This window comes from Balaenoptera physalus (genome assembly GCF_965194825.1).
Source record: "Balaenoptera physalus genome assembly, chromosome: 12".
Lineage (NCBI taxonomy): Eukaryota > Metazoa > Chordata > Mammalia > Artiodactyla > Balaenopteridae > Balaenoptera > Balaenoptera physalus.
Genome location: NC_138897.1, coordinates 44,992,781 through 45,008,846, shown reverse-complemented (window position 1 = coordinate 45,008,846; position 16,066 = coordinate 44,992,781). Strand labels below are relative to the sequence as shown.

The 16,066-nt window shown below is 35.3% G+C and overlaps 1 protein-coding gene and 1 pseudogene across 15 annotated transcripts in view; one reads left to right on the top strand and one right to left on the bottom strand.

Moving 5' to 3' along the window:
* The window catches only part of LOC309639174 (large ribosomal subunit protein uL4 pseudogene), a 470,274-nt pseudogene extending 454,210 nt beyond the window's left edge, over positions 1–16,064 (bottom strand). Inside the window, exon 1 of the transcript XR_014268569.1 lies at positions 2,497–16,064. The product of XR_014268569.1 is annotated as a large ribosomal subunit protein uL4 pseudogene (transcript). The remainder of the gene's footprint in view (positions 1–2,496) is intronic.
* KIAA1328 overlaps positions 1–16,066 on the top strand; it is a 370,349-nt gene that overhangs the window by 183,869 nt on the left and 170,414 nt on the right. The window lies entirely within an intron of this gene.

The window sequence follows — 16,066 nt, the reverse complement described above, 5'->3', positions numbered from 1 at the left end:
AAGTTACCTTGCAGCAGTTAGTGCATAAATGTTCCTTAAATGCTTTTTTCTTTAATTGAAGAATTTAGTTGGCACTTGACCTGGCAGAGACCCACCCAGGTGTGTGCTTCAGTGAAATTGAGGTCAGAGCTGCTGTTGACACTCAGGAGTATAAGAATTGCCAATTTCTCTTCTGATCGTGTAGAGATAGAAGATATAGATTTTAATTTTTCAAAACTCATATAATAATGAGAATTTACTAGGAGTGAGCCCCGATTTAGATCCTCTATCACCCACTCTACTCCCTATTAAAATTTTAGAATGATGGCTTTAAAATCAAAGGTGGCTAAAGTCTCAGGGTGGCACTGCAGTCTTAGGAGAACTTCACTGCACAAGGACTGGCGGGTTGATTCTGCTGCTGTCTTCTGTTTAGATAGCAAAGTGCCTTGAGAAAAGGCTGCTATTTAATAATGCAGTGGGAAATTAAAGACCTTTGAATGTTAAATTGCGTATATTTTCCAGTGGAATATCTCTTAGAACATACTTTATGCTTTTGCTTGGTACACAGTATTGTCATCACATGGCAGTTTAAGGAATCTGGAGACTTGTTGGAATTCCAAGTTTACTCCTTTACTTCTGTCATTTTGTATTTTTAATCTGAATGTAAGAAATAGAGATTATCTTACTGTGGTTTTATTCTCATTAAATTGTTAAGAAGTTGTTGTTTTGGGAGATGAGCGTTATGTTAAGATGAAAAAATAATTATGAAAATCTAAGCCATCATACATATTCTACTGGCTTAGGATAAAGTTTCCATAGTCCATCAGGCAAATAATTTGATCATGTTGCTGTACAACTTTAATAGTAAACAAGTGAGTTCTAATACATTCTTTGAATACCACTGCTAACATTTAAATGCAGATGGTTATCATATTTTTTCATACCAGTAGGAGACTACTTAAAATCTGCGTTCGAGTGAAGCATAAGGCAGCAAGCAGTACACTTGATTCTGGTTTTTATCTTTCTTAGTTCCACCTCAGAACTTTTAAATGCTACATTTCTGAAGGAAGGTTCATTTTTGTGTTATGACTGTGAACACCTGTGAACCACTGGGCTTAATTTGTTTACAGCTGACAGTGATTATGTGTGGAGACTGTGGCAGCAGTTGGCAAGGAGCAACTGACCATTTGGTTATCTCTGCATTGTCTTATTTTTCTTGTTTTCCCCAACATTTTAACATCATCTATGTTTTGTGAGGTTATTTGTAGGGTTTTTTTTCCCTAGTAGTTTTATCTGGTTTGGTATTAAGGTAATTCTGGCTTCACTAAATGAATTGGAAATTGTTTCTTCCTTTTTCTGTTTTCTATCGTTGTGATATTATAATTTCTGTAATTGACATGGAGGTATTAAGATGTTCTCTTTTGTCTTCAGTCAGTTTTGGTAATTTCTGTCTTTTAAGGGATTTGTACATTTCATAAATTGTCATATAAGTAGCATGAAGTTGTTCATAATATTCCTTTTTCAACTTGATAATGTCTGTGGCATTGCATCTGTGTGCCCCTTTTTCATTTTTTATTTTGATGATTTGTATCTTTTTTTCCTTGATCAATCTTATTGATTTTTTAACAAAACAGCTTTTATTAGATTTTCTCTATTGTTTGTTTTCTATATCATTTATTTCTGGCTTTATGTTAATTTTTCCTTCTATTTATTTCAGTTTTTTTTTTTTTATTTCAGTTTTAATTTGCATTTCTTTTTCTAACTTCCAAGATTGACATTTAGATCATTTGTTTGGGACTTTATTCTTTTCATTTAAAGTTACAAATTTACACATTTAAACATTTAAAGTTCTAAACATTTAATGTTATAAATTTCCCTCTGAGAACTCCTTTACCTGCATCCCACACTTTCTTATGTTGTGCTTTTTTTTTTTTCAAAATATTTTCTAATTCCCTTTGTGGTTTCCTCTTTGAACGGTTTATAATCATTTATAAATTTTTCTTAATTTCAAATTTTTGCAGATTTCTCAGATAGCTTTCTGACATTTATTTCTAATTTAATTCCTCTGTGTCAGAAAATGGAGTCTCCACAATTTCAATATGTTGAAATTATTGAGACTTGTTTTATATCCTGTGATATGACCTATCTTGCTGAATATTTCATCCACATGTAAAACTAACCTAATCTACAATTATTGGATGGAGTAGTCAGTATACAGCAATAGGGTCAATGTTTTTATAGTATTTTTTCAGGTCTTCTATATACTTACTGATTTGGGATCTGTTTTTTCCGCCATTAACTGAGAGCTTTGAAAGCTCCAAATATGATTATGGATTTATTTTTCTTTTTATTTCTATCTTTCCTTCACATATTTTGAATTTCAGTTATCAGATGCCTTTGCGTTTAGGATTGTAATGTCTTCTTGGTGCATTAAGTTCTTTCATTTTGTAACATGCTTCTTTATCCCTGATAATATTACTTGTTCTGAAATACCTTGTATGATATTAATATAGCCACTCCAGCTTTCTTATAATTAGAATTTGTAGAGTATATTCTTTTCCATCCTTCTAGTTTTCCCTATCTTTGTCTTTATAATTAAAGTAGGGTTCTCATAGTTGGATTTGGCATGTAGTTGGCTTTGGTTTATAATCCTATCTGACATCCCTGGCTTTTTATTGGAGTGTTAGTATCTTTTACACTTGACTAATTATCCAATATGGTTGGGTTTAAATCTACCATCTTGTAATTTATTTTCTATTTTTCACCAATTTTTCAGTTTTTCTTTAGTTTTTCCTGCCTTTTTTTTAAATTAATTTTTATTGGAGTATGGTTGCTTTATAATGTTGTATTAGTTTCTTCTGTACACCAAAGTGAATCAGCTGTATATATACATATGTCCCCCCTTCTTTCCCATTTAGGTCACCACAGAGCGCTGAGTAGAGTTCCCTGTGCTATACAGTAGGTTCTCATTAGTTATCTATTTCATAATAGTAATGTATATATGTCAACAGTTTTAGCATTATCTCTACTTGTGGCTCATTTTTTTGTTTTTGTTTTGTTTTCTTTTCTTTTTTGCCTCTTTGATCAGGTCTTTATTCAGAATTAGCTGTCTGAAATGATCTGACCTTTATGGAATGCACAAATTTAAGTTTATGCAGCAGGCTTCTTTTCTTCTGTGGTGGGTTTCTTTTCTGTGGGCTTCTTTTCAGCTGGTGTTTTTTTGGTCACTGCAGCCTTTTTCCCCACAAAAGTCTTCTTCTTAACACCAGCAGCCTTCTTTCCTTTCTTCTCCACCAGAGGCTTCTTTACTGGAACCCCTTCCTCATCTGATTTGGCTGCTAACGCTGCTGCTGCCTTATCCATCCAGAGTTTCTGATTCTTCTCCTAGAGAAGAATTATGTCCATCCAGTGCATGGTCTTTGCATATGGGTTTAGCTTCAGTGTGATTCTCAGGTTTTTCAGTGGATTCTTCTTCTGGACTCACAGATGAATCTGTGTGGTGTTCTGAGGGCTCTTTGGATCTCTGGGCTTTTCAAGTTTCTGCAAAGGTCTGTTTTGAGCATCTTGCACATGGGAAGGTTGTAGTTGCTCTTGAAGGAAGCAACTTCATGCCAAATGCCATACAGATCATCTTACTTGTGGAAAGTACTTTCAGTACAAATGCAGAAATGTCCCATGTGCTCATCAGGAGTAAGTTGCAAGATGTTCAGTTTGCTTACACTAAGCAGAGTAATTCCAGGGATGTTTCTGAAGGCCTCAATGATACCCTTATCCTCATTATAGATGATGCAGGGTTCCCTACCCTGGATATGACACAGTTTCTCATTTTGCCTTTGCCAGCTCTCATTTGCTGTGAGCCATAGACCTTTTTGAAATCATTCCAGGCCTTAAATTTCTTAAGAAGCAAAACAGCCTCCTTGTTCTTCTTGTAGCCTTCAGCTTTATCTTCAGCCACCAAAGGAAGTTCAGGAACTTCCTCAATACAATGACTTTTAGACATAACCAGTGCTGATAAGGCCGAGGCATCCAGGGCAGAGCAGATGGCATATCACTTCTGTGTTGTGTTCACTCTGCGGTGCTAATGTTGCCAGGTTCTGGTTGGCACAAACATGTGGCCCCCATGATACATATTTCCAAAGGCACCCTAGCCAGAACAGTCAGTCCAACTGCCTCGAACCCTGGAAACTTGAGCCAGAGCCTAGCCAGCACCCAATGACTCAGCACTGGTTTGATGACCTGCTAATTCATTGACAGCATAGGACTGTCTGCTGTGTTTGTGCAAGTTGGTGTGAACAGAGTTCACAATATCTGGTTGAGCAGGAGCCTTGAATACAGCAGGTAAAGTGACATTTATGCCAGATGACTGACTCCTCCTTTTAAGAGAACACTGATATCAGTGAATGAGCACACGCCATGGCAGTGAGAGGAGAAGACTACGCTCCTCTCAACCTGGCGGCTCCCATGGGAAAAGCTTGGGCTCATTATCTTTGTTTTAGGTAAATTTTAAATAAGAAAAAATAGCGCTTATATTTCCATTTTCTGGAAGTCTTTATTCGTTTGTTTCCAAGTTTCCATTTAGTATTATTTTATTTATACCTGAAGATATATGTTTGTTTGTTTGTTTATGGCCATACAGATTATCTGGCAATAAATTCTTTTATCTTTTGTTTGTGTGAAAATATCTATTTCACTTTCAATTTTAAAGGAAATTTTTATACAGTTCTGGCTTAGCAGTGTGTTTTTGTTTTCTATTCACCACTTTTAAAATATTCTATAATTTCTTCTGGTTGGTATGTTTTTTTCTAATGAGATTTTTAAATAAGATTTATTCTTATTCTGTTCCTTTGTATGTCATGTGTTTTTTAATCTTCCTGCTCAAGAACTTTCTATCACTAGTTTTTAGCAAGTTGATAACGGTGTCCCTTGGTGTTCTTTGTGTTTTTCTGCTTGAGTTTCATTGAGCTTCTTGGGTCTGTGGGTTTATAGATTTTATTAAATTTAATATTTTAAATCATTATTTCTTCAAATATTTTTTCTATCTTCACCTCTGCTGTCACTGCAATTACATGTATCACTTGTATCATTCCACAAGTTACTAAGGCTTTATTCCCCAATCTTAATTTTTTTCTCTATGTGTTTCATTTTGGATAGTGTCTGTTTCTGTGTCTTCAAGTTCCTTAAGCAACATCTAATCTCCTGAAACTTTTACTGCATGGGGTTAACATTTTAGATTTGTCATTTTTCATCTATTGACTATCATTTTGTTATTTTTTATATCTTATTATTATGTTCATGTTTTTCTTTAAATCTTTAATTATGTTGGGCTTATTTATAATAGATTTTTTTAAATCCTGATATGCTAATTTTATCATTTGTCACTTCTGGTTTTTTTCCTCTTGATTGACAAGTCAAATTTCATCATATGTCTTGTAATTTTTCTTGGCTGTTCGTTAGTGTGTATGTTACATTAATGAGTATCTAGATTTTGTTGTCTTCCTTTACAGAGTGTCCTAGCGGGCATTTAAGTTATTGGTAGATCTTGACTTCTTAGAGGCTTATGTTCAGGCTTTATTAGGACTAGTCTGTAGGCTAGATTTTTCTCTAACAACCATTTAGTTAGCTCTTTCTGGGTTCTCAATAGGACTGAGTATCCTGGGATCAGCTATGACTCTCTCATTCTGACTGGTCAAAACTTGTACACCTCCCTGTTCTGTGTGACTTCTGGGAATTGTTTTACTTACAACTCCCTGGTTGTTTTCTTCCCAGGCTATCGCAGTTTAACTCTACACATGTGCAGTCTTGGCATTCAGCAAAAACTCAAATGGGCCTATGTGCCGATTACTCAACTATTTTTCTGAATAGCTCTCTCTTCTCTGGGACTCTGTTCTGTAACTTCTGGCCACCTCAGCCTCCCTGAACTCCAATCTCTGTCTCCGTAATTCACCAAGACTTTTGTGTTCTGCTTAGGACTACCCTCCCTCTAGCATAGTCTGGAATGTTTGTCCAAACAGAAATGCAGGGCCATTGTATGGCTTAGCTCATTTGTTTGCCTTCTTCCAGGGATCATATACCTTTACTACCTGTTGTCCAATGTCTGAAAACAGTTTTTTTATATATTTTTTCTAGTTTGTAGTGGGCAGGTAAGTGTATCCCCCTCTGTAATACCCCAAAATGGAAATTTTCATTGAAACTATCTTTTAAATGTAGTTTTTAAATTTTAGCATACAAATTTAATGGTATTCTTAAGAAAACAAAGAGGCTTTATGGGAGGGAGAAAGTGTATTGTGAGCATAACAAATACACAGTAACAAAAACTTATAGGAGATATAGTATTGAATTTTTTTGCTCTTTTAAAGAAGGTAAAAATATAACCTTATGGACCAAAAAAATATTTAAATGAGAAAATTTAAGAGAAGATACATTGTTGTCAGATTTATTGTAACTTGTAATTAAAGCCCAAATTGATGTGTAATAGGAATCTTGTAAAGAATACTTATTTTGAGGGTCCAAAGTAATAAAAGAGAAATAGAGATTTAAATAAGAACTACAGAAATATAAATATCTGGCTTTCACGCTGGAAACCAAACTTCATGGTTTTGGCTCTAGATTCAGTTACTTTGGGCATGTCTTTGAGCTTTATTAACATCTCCTTATATGAATCAGATTTAACTCTTAATAAAAATAAACTTTGGGGACTTCCCTGGTGGCACAGTGGTTAAGAATCCGCTTGCCAATGCAGGACACTTGAACCCGTGTCCTGGTCTGGGAGGATCCCACATACCACAGAGCAACTAAGCCCGTGCGCCAAAACTACTGAGCCTGCGCTCTAGAACCCGCGAGCCACAGCTACTGAGCCCGTGCGCCACAGCTACTAAAGCCCGTGCGCGTAGAGCCCATGCTCTGCAATAAGAGAAGCCAACGCAATGAGAAGCCCACACACCGCAACCAAGAGTAGCCCCCGCTTGCCACAACTAGAGAAAGCCCGCGCGCAGCAGCAAAGATTCAACACAGCCAAAAATAAAATAAATAAATAAATAAATAAATAAATAATTCTCTTTAAAAAAATTAAATAAAATAAACTGTGACTTCACCCACTAAAAGGTGCTCTATCAGATATATCCCATGTGCCTTCTGTATGATGCAGTACTTTGTGAAAATCTGTTAATACCCTGAAAGGACAGAGAAATGAAATGTAGTTACGGATAGGTTAATAATCCTCTGCATCCCAAAGGTTTATGTGTGTTCTTGTCATAAGTAGATTTGGTCTTAAAAGAAAAGCAAATTCAGATAAGGTAGGAAGTAGAAAATTTAATCAACATTGTTGAACAAAAGAGCTGAATGAGGTTCATCTGGTACTGTGCAGGACTAAAAGATGCTGAAAAGTAATGGATATAAAATAAGAATAAAGGGGAGAGCAAAAGGAGTGAAAAGAACTCCAAATATATTTTTCTTCTATTAGTTACATATAGACTACACAGAGACTTTTGAGAAAAAGATACTTCATGGACAGAAGGTACCTACTTTATTGGGAAAGAATTATTTGTTCCAATATTCACAAAAAGAGGATAAATAATAAATGTTTAGGTATAAACCAGTCATAGAGGAAGAGACCAGAGCAGGAAAGGAAATTGTGTTTGGCCCATTGTATGAGGTAAGGGAATGAAAAATATCTGAACACTGACTTCCCACAGCCAGATGGAACACAGTCATCAAGTCAGGAGGCATTTGGTAGCACAGTGGTTCTCAAAATGTGTCTCCTAGACCAGCAGCATCAGCATCACTGGAGAAATTTTCTAAAAATGCAGGTCCTCAGGACCCAACTCACACCTACTGAATTAGAAACTCTGGCAGTGGGACCCAGAAATCTGCATTTTTAACAAGCCCTCCAGGTGATTCTTATGAACACGAAAGTTGGAGAATTTTTGTGCTAGTGTAATGGAAATAAATGTCTTCTGTTAATCAAACTGCTGGTGAGTCCTATCACATGCAGCGTTTTATAAATACATCTTCCTGAATTATCTTCTTGGTACAGATAGGTTAGAAATATTTTCTGTCTGAAGAAATGATCAGTGTGCTTAATCACACAAGTATTAGAAAACAGGAAAAGTCTATAAGATGGAAACTGACAAGTCTTTTTCTTTGTCATCACTTTTATCCATTCTTTATGTCCTTTTTCTATGATTTTTCTGTGTAGATAGAAGGATTTAAACTAATTTTGGTTTGGAGTGAGGTAATCAAATATGCAACTTTTAGCACAAAAATGAGTCCTTTGAGCTTAAAATAGTTTTTAAAAACCTGTATGAACTGTACTAAAGTGTTATTTTTTCAATGTTGCTCTTCCTTTCCTCTCTACTCTTCTCTGCTCCCCTCTGTTCCTCTCTACTTCTCCATGTTGCCTCAGCTTTCTCCCCTCTGCCTTTCCCTCAAAGTATGCCTTCCGAGGAGAAGAGAGATTCTGTGTCAGGTTTGGGTTTACGAATATTAGGATGGTCTTATGTTAATGGCTGTTTCTGTTTTCTTAATGGTGCCAAAAAAATTCTCACTCTGTTTTGTAAGCACTTGATTGCAGGTGTGTTTGGTGCTGCCTAGCAACTTTGGCTGCCCTGTGGAAGAAACCACACTTGGTCAGAGTGATTTCCAGAAAGCATTGAAAGGCAACATTGTACCAACTAAAGAAAATGCCTTTCTTGCAGACTAAAGTAGGCTGATTTAGCAGTCTTTCATAGCCAAGTTAACAAACATGTACAGTTGTTTATTTGTATTTCCAAGAAATATATTAAATATCTTATGGATTAGCAGCCACTTTATGCTGGACACCCATTGCACCAACCTGAAAAATATTAACTGGGAGAGGAACTATAACTATGACTAATATTATACTAATGAGCAAGACTTCCAGGTTTGAATACTTCTTGGGAAGAAGCCGATTGTCCTGTCCTTCTCGCTAAGAGATTAATCAAAATCACGTTGACTGTGGTGCCATTTAAATCACTAGGTGTTTAGGACTTGGCTAATAAGCCTGATAGACTGGGGATGCTGTCTGTGCCTACCCAAGTTGTGCCAGTCTTCCTAGGTGAGACTTATTGGTGGAAGCCCTTTACATACAGGTCATTTAGACACATCAGCTGTGTTGAACAGATGATGGCATGCACAGATATTCCATACAATTTGACTTGTTTAGTTCTTGTTGAGATGTGTAGAAACATGAAGACTGTTGCGAGTAGGCCAGTCTGTGCTCACAGGTACCTGCTTTTTGTATTGGGTTGGCCAAAAAGTTCTTTCAGGTTTTCCTATAAGATGTTATGGGAAATCCGAACGAACTTTTTGGCCAACCCAATATTTGGACTCATTGCCAAGAGTAACGGCCTGGTTTAAATGCCTGGGTCCACTCCCTTCCATCCCACGTGAAAAGTGCTGTGAGAATTCAGGTTTGTGTTGTTGCTACCCATACCCCTTCCCTCTTCTCCACAGCAGCATCTTAGGACAGTTTTCTGTGAGCAGGGCTTCTCCTACTTGCTAGACTTAGTCTAAAGAACTAATTTAAGTTTTTGTGCTCTTTAGACTGTTTCAAGCTTAAATAATCATCCTAATCATGACCTCAGCCAAAATATGTCCAAAAGTTATCAGTATACAGTCTATCATAATGATTTTCAGGCCCTAAAGAAACTGTATATTATAAATTGTGCAGTGATTAATTTTTGATTTGAGTATTCATCATCACTCCCTCTCAGCAGTGAAGTAAGCAACATCTGCCCCACTTGTATTTTTTGTTGTCATTATAGTTAACTTTACCTCTTTCCACCTATTTTCTACAAATTGTATTGTTCTCTAATTGTATATTGCCATAAGTATTTAGGGCATTGTGTAATAAATCTCTCCCAAAGCAAATTACTTTTCAGCCAATAGGCTCTAAAGGCCCATCTGAAACAAGATGAAGTGTGGATCTCCTGTATTAATGACATGTTGTCTATCATAGCAGAAGGGACCTTGTAAAGAAATCTTGAGGCAAGTAAAAGAAGTGGAAAGGGTTCATTGAGCCTCTATCATTCACCCCAATTATTCTTCATCAAAAAGCCTGATTTTTATTGTCTTTCTACTACTTAAAAAATGACGAATGACCTTGTAATTAGTTTGTTTACTAATTTGTCTCTTTCCACTAAAATGTGGATTTTCATTACAGCAGGCTCATTATGTTTGATGGTTCCACAGTACCTAGATCAGTATTTAGTACAAGGTATGCATTCAGTAAATGTTAGTGAATGAATGAATGTTGTCTTTTTATTATAAAATTCACCCATTTTAAAGGTGAATGATGCTGATAAATTTATAGAATATATAACCATCACACAATCCAGTTTTATAACATTCAACCAGCATTGGTCCATTAAGGACCATGCCTGCTGAAGGATCCCTCATGCCCTGTTGCAGTCATTCCTATGACTACCCTCAGCCCTAGGCAACCACTAATCTGCTTTCTGTCTCTATGCATTTGCCTTTTCTGGACATTTCATATAAATAGGGTTGTACAATAGAGAGCCATTTGCATTTGGTTTCTTTCCCTTAGCATCATTTTTTGAGGTTCATCCATGTTGGAGCATGTATCAGTAGTTTGCTTCTTTTTATTGCTGAATACTGTTCCATTTTATAGATATACCACATTTGGTTTCACAGTTCACCAGTTAATAGAGATTTGGAATGTTTCCAGTTTTGGGCTATTATGAACAGTGTCGTCATGCACATTTGTGTTACAAGTGTTTATGTGGACATATGTTTTCATTTCTCTTGGATAGGTACCTAGGAGAGAAATTGCTGGGTAGTATGGTAATTTTATGCTTAATTTTTGAAGAAATTACTAAACTGTTTCCCAAATGGCCATAGCATTTTACATTCTCACCAACAGTATATATGAATTCCATTTTCTCCAACTCCTCATTTTCTATATTTTTGATTATCACCATTAGAGTAGATGTGAAGTACTTTCTCTCTTTGGTTTTAACAGGCTATTCACTTTATTTATTTTTATTTTTATTTTTTTAATTAATTATTTATTTATTTATTTATTTATTTTTGGCTGTGTTGGGTCTTCATTGCTGCGTGCGGGCTTTCTCTAGTTGCAGCGAGCAGGGGCTACTCTTCGTTGTGGTGCGCGGGCTTCTCAATGCGGTGGCTTCTCTTGTTGCAGAGCACGGGCTCTAGGCGCGCAGACTTCAGTAGTTGTGGCACGCGGGCTCAGTAGTTGTAGCTCACGGGCTCAAGAGCACAGGCTCAGTAGTTGTGGCACACGGGCTTAGTGGCTCTGTGGCATGTGGGATCTTCCCAGACCAGGGCTCGAACCCATGTCCCCCTGTATTGGCAGGCGGATTCTTAATCACTGCACCACCAGGGAAGTCCCAGGCTATTCACTTTAGCTTTCCTAATGTTTAATAATGATGAGCATCTTTTCATATGGTTATTATCCATTTGTATGTCTTCATTGGTTAAAGGCCTATATCTTTTGCCCATTTATTTACCCATTTTTAAATTGAGTTATTTTTCTCATGGAAAAAAATCCTTGTGTAAGTGGAGCCACACAGTTCAAACCCTGTGTTGTTCAAGGGTAAAATTGATGTTTGTATATGGATCTTGTATTTTGTGACCTTGCTGAACTAACTATTCTAGTAGTTTTTCTGTTTTGTTTGTAGATTCCTCAGTATTTTCCACATAAAGGATCATGATGTCTACAAATAAGTTTTCCTTTCTTTCCATAATGTCTTTTTTTTTTTTTTGCCTTATTGCACTGACTAGAACTTTTAGTATACTGTTGACTTGAAGAGATGACAGTGGACATGCTTATTTTGTTTCTGATCTTTTACCATTAAGTACTCTTAAATAAAACCTATAGCTATAGATTTTTTTATAGATACTGTTTATCAAGTTAAGAAAGTTCTCTTCCTAGTTTGCTGAGAGTCTTTATTGTGAATGGTTGTTGAATTTTGTCAAACGTTTTTTCTGCTTCTGTTGAGATAATTGTATGGTTTTTGTTTTTGTTTTTCATTCTATGAATACACTGTATTACTTGAATTGATTTTTTTGATGTTAAGCCAACCTTACATTCCTGAAATAAATCTCACTTGATCATTGTCTATAAGTTCTTTTATGTTATGTGAGATTTGGTTTACTAATATTTTGTTGATGATATTTAGGTCTACATTCTTAGAGAGATTGATCCTTGTTTTTCTTAAGATATCTTTGGCTTGATATTATCGTAATACTAGTCTCATAGAATGTGTTGAGAAGTGTTTCCTCCTCTATTTCCTAAAAGTTTGTGAATGGGTGTTATTATTTCTTTATATATTTGAGAGAATTAATCAGTGAAGCCATCTGGGCCTGAACTTTCCTTTGTGGAAAGATTTTTTTATTACTAGTTCAGTTTCCTTATTAGTTATGAGTTCTATTAGTTTTCTATTTATGTGTCACAAATTATAATAAATTTAGCACTTTAAAACAACATTCATTGTTTATTTCACAATTCTATAGGTCACAGGCCTGGTTGATCTTGATGGGGTTCTCTGCTGAGTGTCCCACAAGGCTGAAATGAAGGGGTCCCCTGGCCTGGGCTCTCCTGTGGACACTCTGAAGAAGAATCCACTTCCTAACTCATTCAGGTTTTGGTATAATTCAGGTCCTTGCAATGTAGGACTAAGGTCCCCTTTTCCTTGCTTACTGTCATCTGGGGGCCACTCTCAGCTTTGACAGGCTGCCCACATTTCTAATCACCTGGGCCTGTTCATCTTCAAGCCAACAACATCATGTTGATTTCTTCTTGTTTTTTCAAATCTCTTTGACTTCCCCTTCTTCTACCAGCTGAAGAAAACTTTCCTTTTAAAGCACTTCTATGATTAGATTAGACCCGTCCAGATGATCTTTCTTTTGCCATATAACATGACATAATCATAGTAGTAACACCTTTTGACTTCTTCTTGGATCCATGATTTATTTAGACATGCATTAATTTTTAAATATTTGAATTCCCAAATTATTTTCTGTTGTTGGTTTCTGATTTAAATTCATTATGTACAGGAAATATATTTCACATAATTTCAACCCTTTGAAATTTGTTAAGATTTGTTTTAAGCTCTAGCAAAAAAAATTTTTTTCCCGAAGAATGTTTCATATGATTTCTACTGTTGTTAGATAGAATGTTCTATAGATATCAGGTCAGGTTGGTTGACTTATCGTTCTTTTATGTTTTTGCTGATTTTCTGTTTAGTTGTTCCTCCTTGTGTTGAAAATGGAGTATTGAAGTCTCCCATTTCTTATTATTAAATTGTTTATTTCTCCCTCAGCTTTTTTCAAGTTTTGATTCATGTGCCTTGAGAATTCAGCTGTTAGGTTCATATACATTTATAATCATTGTTTTTCTTATAAATTGATCATTTTATCAATAGGAAATGTCCTTCATCACTAGTAATGTATTTTACTTAAAGCTATTAGCATAGCTACTTTAGTTCTCTTATGTTACTATGTGCATGGTATATCTTTTTCCATCCTTTTACTTTCAAGCTATTTATGTGTGAATCTAAAGTGTGGCTATTATAGATAGCATACATTTGGATCTTGTTGTTTTATCTAGTTTGACAATTCCTGCCTTTTGCTTGGAAAGTTTAATCCATTTGCATTTAATGTAATTGTGATATGGTTGGATTTATGTCCTCCATTTTGCTCCTTTTTTTCTTTATGTCTCATGTGGTTTTGTTCCTCTGCTGCTTCTTTACTGCCTTCTTTTGTGTTAAATAAATGTTTTGTAGTGTAACATTTTAATTCCTTGGCTATTTTTTAAATCATTGCTCTTGTGATTACAGTATGCATTTTAGTTTACCATAATCTCCTTAAGATGAATTCTAACAGTATTCCAGTAAAATATAAGCTTGGCTCCAATATAACATTTCCTCCCTACTCTGCTATGCTATTGTTGTCATACATATAATCTTTTCATGTTAAAAGCCCAATAATATTGTTTTATAACTGTGATTTTTATGTAATTGTCTTATAAAGCAATTAAGAATTCACACATATACAAATTCTTTTACGTTTACCTACAAGATTATCTTTTCTGGTGTCCTTTATGTCTGTACATTCAAGTAACTGGTGTAAATTTCTGTTTAGCCTAAAGGATTTCATTTAACATTTCTTATAGGGCAGGTCTACCAGCAACTATTCTCTAAGTCTTTTTGTTTTGCTTTGCTTTGTTTTTAAACATGGAAATATCTTTATTCTGCCTTCATTTTGAAGGATAGTTTAGATGGATATAAAATTCTTGCTTGACAGTTTACTTCTTTTAGGACTTTGTACCATCCCACTGCCTTTTTGTTCAACTGTTCTTGATGAGCTGTTAGTTGTTAAATATATATTTTTTTGCAGTATCTTTCCATTTATTTGTGTCTTCCTTCATTTCTTTGTGTGTGTGTGTGTGTGTAATGTGTTCTTGTTCCCTATATGTAATAACTCATTTCCCTTACTCCTTTGAAGATTTTCTTTTTGCTTGGCTTTAAACAGCTTGACCATAACTTGTCTAAATGTGGATCTTTTATGTTTATCCTTCTTGGAATTTGTTGAGCTTCCTGGATCTGTGGATTAATATTTTTCATCAAAATTAAAATATTTTGACTGTCATTTTTTTTTCAGATATTTTTCTCCCCCATTTCTCTTTCCTCTCTTTCTGGGACTCCCATTTCATGTATGTAGGTATTCCTGGTTACCCACAGGTTTCTGAGACTAATTATTCTTCATCCCTTTTTTTTCTTTTTCTGCTCTTCAGATTAGATAATCTCTGTTGACCTACTTTTAAGTTTACTGTTCTTTCTTCTACTATTTCACATCTGCTGAGGAGCCCCTCTACTAAATTTTTCATTTTACTCATTATACTTTTCAATTCCAGTATTTCCATTTGGTTCTTTCATATGAATTTTTTCCCTCTATCTCTTTGCTGAGATTCTCCATTTGTTGTCAATATCGTGCTTTCCTTTAATTCTTTAAACGTGTTTTTCTTTAGGTCTTTCAACATATTTATAATAGCTCTTTTGAAACCTTGGTAAGTCCAGTATTTGGGCCCCTTCAGAGACAGTTGACTTTTTTTTTTTCTTAACATGGGTAACCTTTTCCTATTCCTTTGAAATTCTTGTAATTTTTTCATTGAAAACTGGACATTTTATGTAATATATTGTAGCAACTCTGGCTTCTTATTGAAGGTTATTTTTGTTGCTGTCCTTTTCTTTGTTTGTTTGTTTTGTGACTTGCCTGTGTTAATTCTGTAGAATGTATCTCCCCTCAATGTGTGTCCACTGATGTCTCTGCTCAACCTTTTCTTGTTTTCTTTTTAAATCTAGCTTCATAGGGGACAGTGCTGAGTCAACATAACTTAATTAGCAAATAGTTAATGATTGTTGATAGGTTGTGCTCAAATACCTTGAGTCAATATGGCTTCCACCCTTTGCCAATGGATGTTTGTGAGTTGGGGAATGCTTTCACTGTCTGCCATGCCTTTTCATGTTGCTATTTTCTAAGCTAGTAGTAATGTAAAAAACTTTAAAATTAAGCTACCAATGGCAGGCAAAATGGCACCTTTGTTGGTTCCATATGCTTGATTGCATAAGGTGAAACCCTCAAAATAGGAAGCAAGTACCATATTTCAAGACATCTCAAACTAAATGGGTAGTAGTTTTGACCTTTAACTTCATAATTCTTGCACTATAACATTTCACACATTTTGCTTTCTAACTTTATTTAAAACTCTGTTTAGCATTTACTTTTTTGAGGAAAGGAGGAATTCTCAGACATATCATTATTCAGTTGCAAAGTATCCCTTTTCAATTTCTTTAAAATATATAACAATAGTCCCTGGATTTATGAGCTTTGTGAGACAGATAAAGTGATAGTTGAAAGCATTAAGCCAGCCATAACTAGCATGAAAAGGAGCCACTTCTACAGGATTTGGTGATTCACATTGAAGGTCATTGTATATTGATACTGCTTTCTCTTGTTGTTCTTGGTTATTTTGCTGTTTGGCCTTCAATCTAAATGTTCACCAGTCTTTCCATTGTTTTTTTTC